A 7668-nucleotide genomic window follows, 5' to 3' on the forward strand; every position below is an offset into this window, starting at 1 on the left:
AAAGGAAAAGTACATAGAAATGACTACAAAAAAATAGAAGATTTGTTTTTTTATATTGACGAACCTTCAACCGATCTTAAGCCTACAATCATCATAGCATCACCTGGACTTCGATCTTTGGATCAATTTAAGGGCATGTTTGGATGCACCCAACTAAAGTTTAGCTAGCTAAAATCTCAAAGTAAAACTTTAGCTGGGGTGTTTGGATGCTCCGGCTAATAGACTCAGTTAAATTTTATCTGACTTTAGATGGATTGAAATAGCTAAACCCAGCTAAACTTTAGCTGGTCTTTTAGCTGGGGTGTTTGGACGCTTTAGCTAATAGACTCAGCTCAATCTTAGTTGACTTTAGCTTGGTTGAAATAGTTAAACCCAGCTAAACTTTAGCTGGTTTTTTAACTAGCCTGTTTGGATGTCTAGCAGCTAAATTTCGCCGGCTAAAATCTAGCTGATGCATCCAAACAGGCCGTAAGTATTGATCCGATTATTTACGACTAATAATAGGGAAAACCTGGCATCTTGGACGCTTCGTCGCTTCCTGTTCAGAGTCTGAAACAGAATCCTAGGCTTCCTGGCACATCCGAAAACCATCACACCTTTCCGTCCCGAGCGTGATCCATCTCCAAAATCTAGTCTAGGTACATAATTTCTCAATATATCCCCCTTCATCAAGGGTGACTCCTGATCCGATAACTATAATAGGAGCATTAACACTCAAAGCTGTTTACTCTGTTGTCTTTGTTTCGCCGGCGCCCGCCGCCGGAGACGTAGAAGACGACCTGCGGAATCCCAACACACTCAACGCGAAACACAGGTGAACACGATGATTTGGTGCCGCTTGAAAACCGCAGCATTTTCTGACTCTATTCATGCGAATATAAAGATCCGATTACAATGCCGTGACCGCAAATTCAGTCCACGACTCCACGCTCGCCACCACCTCCTATCGGTCCGCGCCATCCCACGAACGAGACGATGCCGGGCGTGCTACCACTACAAGCTAGAAACCAGCAATGTCGTTGCATGCTCTCATGCGCACGACTCCTACAAGCAAGCTCGCGCAGGAGCTATTATTGGAAAGCAAAAACACTCACTAACAATAGGAGCTGAACTGAGCTGGTTTGTCCAACAATCTCCCCCCAAACCAGACTCTGTTCATCAAAGCTTGACGCCGCCGATCTTGTCACGCAGCTCACTGAACCGCGCTCGCCCAAGTGACTTCGTCAGCACATCCGCGAGCTGCTCCTCCGTGCTCACGTGTTCCACGAAGATTCTCCCGTTCTCCACACATTCACGGATGAAATGATATTTAGTGTCGATGTGCTTACTTCTGTCATGAAGAACGGGATTCTTGCTTAGTGCAATGGCGGACTGATTGTCCATCTTCAGGATCGGCGGCTGGACCTTGACTCCAGTGATGTCGCCCAGCAGCCGAACGAGCCACACAGCCTGGCACACTCCTGCCGCGCCCGCCATGTACTCTGCTTCACACGTCGAGAGGGCCACCGTCTTTTGCTTCTGTGACTGCCAGGACATTGGCATCTCACCCAGGAAGAAGATGACTCCACCAGTGCTCCTCTCGTCAATGTCTCCCCCAAGTCACTGTCACTATACCCTTCCAGCTCGTACCCAGTTAGCATGTTGCCGATGTTGCCGAGCTTGGGGTAGAACAGCCCGTAGTTGACTGTGCCGGCGATGTAGCGCAGAATGTGCTTGACGGCGGCGAGGTGCTCCTGTCGAGGCGTTTCCATGAAACGGCTCACATAGCCCACCACGAACGCGAGATCTGGCCTGGTGTGCACCAGGTATCGCAGGCTCCCGACAAGACTGCGGTACATCGTGGCGTCGACCTCCGGCGTGGTGCTCTTGGCAGAGAGCTTGAGCCGGACCTCCATTGGCGTGTGGCAGGGATTGCACGCCGTCATCCCTGCCTTCTCCAGCAGCTTCCTGGCATATGCGGCTTGTCCCAGCCTGATGCCGTCGCCACCTTGCTTCACCTCGAGCCCGAGGTAGAATGACAGCAGGCCGAGGTCGCTCATCCGGAACATGCGCCTCATCTGCTCCTTGAACGCCTCGACGTCCTCCTGCCTTGCTCCGGTGATTATTAGGTCGTCGACGTAGACACCAACCACCACTCGCTCCGCTGCGCCTCCTCTGGTGTACATCCCATGCTCGCTGGCGCACCTGGCGAAACCCAGCTCGCGCAGGGTCTTGTCCAGCTTCGCGTTCCATGCACGGGGAGCCTGACGAAGCCCGTACAACGCCTTCTTGAGCTTCAAAACCTTGCCTTCATGTCCAGCAGCAGTGAAACCTGGCGGCTGCCGGACATATACTTCCTCCTGGAGCTCGCCATTCAGGAACGCTGACTTGACATCCATGTGATGCACAAGCCAGTTCCTATGAGCGGCGACAGCAAGGAGCATGCGCACCGACTCCATCCGTGCGACCGGAGCGAACACTTCATCAAAGTCCACCCCGGCCTGCTGGATGTAGCCCTTTGCAACGAGCCGAGCCTTGAACTTCACGATCGCCCCTTGTTCGTCGCGCTTCAGCTTGTACACCCATTTGAGGCCGATCGGGCGGTGTCCTGGTGGAAGATCAGCGAGTGTCCATGTCTTGTTCTCCTCAATCGATGACATCTCCTCCACCATGGCTTTCCGCCAGCGAGCATCACCACGTGCCTCCTCGAACGTGGCTGGCTCATCGTCGCCGCTGGCGAGCAGAAGCTGCTCGTCGACCTGGAACTCCCGCTCCGCCAGGCCGGGAATGTGAGCTGGTCCGAGCACGTTGTCCAGTGCTCTGAACCGAAGTGGTGCGTCGTCGTGGTCGTTGTCGAGGTCCGGGTTCGCGCTTGGTGGCGAGACGAACTCCGGTGACAGCCCCACTGCTGCAGGTGCTTCAACCCCGCCGGGTGCGTGCACTGGTGTCGACGGCGACTCTGGCGCTGGAGGTGCGATGTCTATGTCCGCCACAGACTGGGGTCCCGCCGCGCTTCCTTGTTGCGGCTGCGGGTCGATGGCGACGCCGTGTCGCACCGAGACCGTCGTGTACTCGACGTGGAACGGCTCGGTGTTCTCCCCGCTGGACTCGCCGACGCTGCTCCAGTCCCATGCCCTTCCTTCGTCGAACACCGCGTCGCGCGAGATGATCACGCGCTTGGTGTCCGGGTTGTAGAAGCGGTATGCCTTGGAGCCCGGCTCATACCCGATGAACACCATCGGTGTACTCCGATCATCGAGCTTCTGCTGGTGTGTACCTGCCACCTTGACGTGTGCCACACATCCAAACACGCGGAGAAAGTGGACAGAGGGCTTGACGCCATACCAGACCTCATACGGAGTCTTCCCCTCGACGCTCCTCGTCGGCGACCGGTTGAGGATGAAGACAGCCGTGGCGACTGCCTCCCCCCACAACCAGCCTGGCAGACCCTTTCCCTTGAGCATGCTTCGGGCCATCCCCAGCACCGTCTGGTTTCTTCTCTCCACCACGCCGTTCTGTTGTGGAGTGTACGGCGCGGTGAGATGTCGCCCGATGCCCTGCTCGGCGCAGTAGTCGGCAAACGCGCGCGCCGTGAACTCGCCTCCGCGGTCGGTGCGGAGCGTGCCCATCTTTCGCCCCGCCTCAGCTTCAGTTCGCGCTTGCAACTGGATGATGGCGGATGCTGCCTGATCCTTCGACGCGAGCAGCACCAGCCACATGTACCTGCTCTTGTCATCGACCACCAGGAGGAAGCTCCTCTTCCCTCCAGGTGTCTCCGGTGTGATCGGCCCGCACAGGTCGGCGTGCACCAGCTCCAGTGGGTGCGTCGCGCGGTACCTGCTGGCCGCCGGGAACGGGCGTCGTCGCTGCTTGCCCGCCAGACAGCTGTCGCAGATCTGCTCGACGTGGTCAATCGGCGGCAGGCCACGCACCATCCCACCTTTTGACAGCGCGCGCAGCCCCTGGAAGCCGAGGTGCCCGAACCTTGCATGCCATTGCCAGGCCACCTCGCTGCTCCGCGCGGCGAGGCACACTGGCTGCGCGATCTCGATGTCGAGGAAGTAGAGCCTGTTCGCCGACCGCTTCACCATCACGAGCAGGCGATTCTGCTGATCCCAGATGCGCAGAACGCCCTTCTTCATGCGCACCTCGTGGTCGTCCTCGTCGAGCTGACCGAGGCTGACGATGTTCGCCGTCAGCCGGGGAATGTAGTAGACGCCGGACAGGAGGCGGTGTTCCCCGTTCTTGCACTCGAACAGGATCGTACCGCGCCCCTCGATGGAGACCACGGACCCGTCGCCGAAGCGCACGGTCCCATGGATCCCGGTGTCGAGCTCGGAGAAGAAGTTGCGGTGGCCCGTCATGTGATTCGTCACGCCGGTGTCAAGGATCCAGCGCGTGCTCCCGCCATCGCCCTTCTCCCCGATCTGGACGAAGAGCTTGCTCTCGTGGAGGTGGATCTCCCGAGCGCCGCCTGCGCGATTCGCCTCCGCGAGACTTGGTGTGGCCAGGGCCACCAGTGAGGCGGCGGTTGGCTCCGCCTCGGCGAACGACCACCGCGTGCTACCTCCCCCCTCGATCTCGACTGCGAGGTCGGCATCTTCCGCCGCCGGGAGCGAATCCACCGACGGACCCCGGATTGGGGACGGACTGGCGTCGAGGTTGACGATGCCCAGCATCAGGGCCCCCTCCATGGGCCCTTCCTCGACTTGGGCCGCATGGGCCGCCTCGTCCCGCTTCTTCTTGCGGCACTCACGGGCCCAGTGGCCTTTGATGCCGCAGTACGCGCACTCGTCGCCGGCGAGTTTCTTCTTCTTCTTGCCGGCGCCGTCGGTAGGAGGTTTGGAGCCTCCTCTGCTTCCTCGGCCTTGAGACAAGTTCCCACCAGCTCGGCCTCGTCTCTGGTTGGACGTCAAACGCCCGCCTCCGGAGCCGCCACCAGTGCCGCCACCGCCAGACACCTGTAGCCGCGACATCACGCGCTCCACCAGCTCGTCCTCGGTGTGATTGAGACGAGCTGCAGAGGAGCCACCTCCAGACGATCCCGCACCCCCGCCGGGGTCGGCACCGTCATCAGCCGCCTTGAGCCTCCCGGTCACCTCCTCGATCGAGAGAGTGTCGATGTCCAGGAGCGTCTCGATGGAGACGACGAGCTGCCTGTACCTCGGTCGCGCGACACGGAGGTACTTGGCAACCACCTTGGGCTCCGGTTCCTCATCACCGAGAATCGCCAACCGCTGTACAAGATTGGACAAACTGAGGGCGAAATCTTCGACAGACTCACCATCACGGAACGTGATCTGCTCGTACTCCGCCCGGAGACTCTGCGCCGTGGCCTTCCGCACCCGCTCGTCCCCGATGCGCATCGTGCGGATGGCTTGCCACGCCTCCTTGGCCGTCGCCTTGGTCGCCAGGGTTGGCACCATCTCTTGGGGAACGCCGGAGCAGATCGCCTCCAGCGTGGACCTGTCGTCGTGGAAGTCGACGTCGTCCTGCTCGATCGCATCCCAGAGGTAGCGAGACTGCAGCTTGAGTTTCATCAGCAGTGACCAGATGTCATAGTTCGTCTTTGTGAGTTGGGGCCAGTTGCCTGAGCCGCTTGACTCACGAACGACGCGCTCGACGATGGCGTCGCGAGGATGTCGGCCGCGGCGACCGCCGCGCGTTCGCGAGCGGCTGCGCGACGGCGATTGGGAGCCCTCCTCCCCGTCCTTCTTCGGCGCCATCACTACTCCTCAGAACCTCACACAAGCTCTGGTACCAATTGTTGTCTTTGTTTCGCCGGCGCCCGCCGCCGGAGACGTAGAAGACGACCTGCGGAATCCCAACACACTCAACGCGAAACACAGGTGAACACGATGATTTGGTGCCGCTTGAAAACCGCAGCATTTTCTGACTCTATTCATGCGAATATAAAGATCCGATTACAATGCCGTGACCGCAAATTCAGTCCACGACTCCACGCTCGCCACCACCTCCTATCGGTCCGCGCCATCCCACGAACGAGACGATGCCGGGCGTGCTACCACTACAAGCTAGAAACCAGCAATGTCGTTGCATGCTCTCATGCGCACGACTCCTACAAGCAAGCTCGCGCAGGAGCTATTATTGAAAAGCAAAAACACTCACTAACAATAGGAGCTGAACTGAGCTGGTTTGTCCAACATACTCTTTGTGCAAGTAGTATATATACTCATATCCTGTCTTGTGAATTGAAGCTGACTAGCAGAAACTGAATATCAGTGTCTGAACGCAGGGGCGGCGCTGCTGGGCATCTAGGCCAAGCTCAATGACCCCAACGACGTCCTCCATGGCTGGTCCTACCATCGCAGCGTGTGCCCCTGCCACTGGGAGGGCGTGCAGTGTCATAGCGATGAGAACTTCCACGTCACCCACCTGTACGTGATGGTCTTTTTTCCTTGGTTGTTGCTGGCTTTGCAGCCCTATGATCCATGCATCGTCTTCTTACATCCAATGCACACTATCTGTGTCTGCAGAGATCTAGCCAACCGAGGCTTGTCCAGGACATTGTCGCCGAGGATCGGTGACCTCACCAGCCTGCATAAGCTGTAAGAATTTTACTGATGACTGACTGACTGAGCATGTCATTTTAAGCTTTGGATTTCTTTGATGAGATGTATGTATCCTCCATTTCCGGCCCTATTCCTGACACCATAGGAAGGCTTGAACTTCTCACGGAGCTTGACGTTTCAAACAACAGCCTCAACGGGAGCATCCCAAGTTCCCTCGGAGATCTCAAAAACCTCTCCCATATGTAACATGTCTTCTTCAGTTACTTGATCTTGATTTTCCATGGGCATGCGCTCTTTAATTTGTTATTACACCACGCATTCATTTTTTATTAGGAAACTGAACAACAACAGCTTGTCTGGACCTGTACCTGATTCGTTTGGAGCTCTTGTGGCTACCCTGTACACTCAGCCAGTCCTTTCCTACCATTTTTCGCACCGTTTAATTATTTGGCATTGTTTGAGTAGTAACATTTGGCTTTGCATTGACCTGTTGTATTGTGCAGAGATCTTTCATTTAACAATCTAAGCGGTCCGTTGCCCAACCTATCCTCAGGAGCTCTCGAGTAAGTAGTTGAGCCAATCCCCTAAAATTTCACCTTGGCGGATTGAATTTTTCACCTTTACAATATGACTCCATGCCATAGAATCACATCACCTACTTGCATTTTCATTTGTTGCGTTTTCTCCAACAGCATCACTGGAAACCCGTTGATTTGTGGTGTCGACTCTGGAGATACCGGTTGCTCCTATCATCAAATAAGTAAGATCATTGTGAACTTTTTTATTCAGTTCTAGCACCATTTCAGACGAAAATTTGTATACAGTTTTTGGTGCGTGTTTGTTACTCATAACCTGTCTACTTTCTTCTCAGTTTGGCTGCAGCATGGTACGGCAATAAGCCGCCGTGTTTCTGTAACATGTGCAGTAGCTGTCAGTTCCATAATCCTGGTCGGAATTCTTCTTTGATGGAGGTATCCGTGTAATAGAAAGGTCATTCCGGTTCCGGTTTCAATCTGAAATGGTATGTATTTTATCTGCTTATTATTGAATCGTATTAATCAGCAATCTTCTCTTTTAGTCACTACTTGGTGTAGTAATATGTCTTCTTGCTACATACACAAGATGAACAAGTAAAATGACCAGTACCATCTTATCT

General features: G+C 55.7%; 1 long non-coding RNA gene across 1 annotated transcript; it reads left to right on the forward strand.

Annotated features, from left to right (window-relative positions):
* Nucleotides 1-6657: 6657 nt before the first annotated feature.
* LOC136516443 (uncharacterized) lies at nt 6658-7252 on the forward strand. The gene is made up of 3 exons (XR_010774065.1): nt 6658-6754; nt 6846-7075; nt 7205-7252. It is a non-coding gene; the product is annotated as an uncharacterized lncRNA (long non-coding RNA).
* The last annotated feature ends 416 nt before the right edge of the window (nt 7253-7668 follow it).

This window comes from Miscanthus floridulus, chromosome 17 (genome assembly GCF_019320115.1).
Source record: "Miscanthus floridulus cultivar M001 chromosome 17, ASM1932011v1, whole genome shotgun sequence".
Lineage (NCBI taxonomy): Eukaryota > Viridiplantae > Streptophyta > Magnoliopsida > Poales > Poaceae > Miscanthus > Miscanthus floridulus.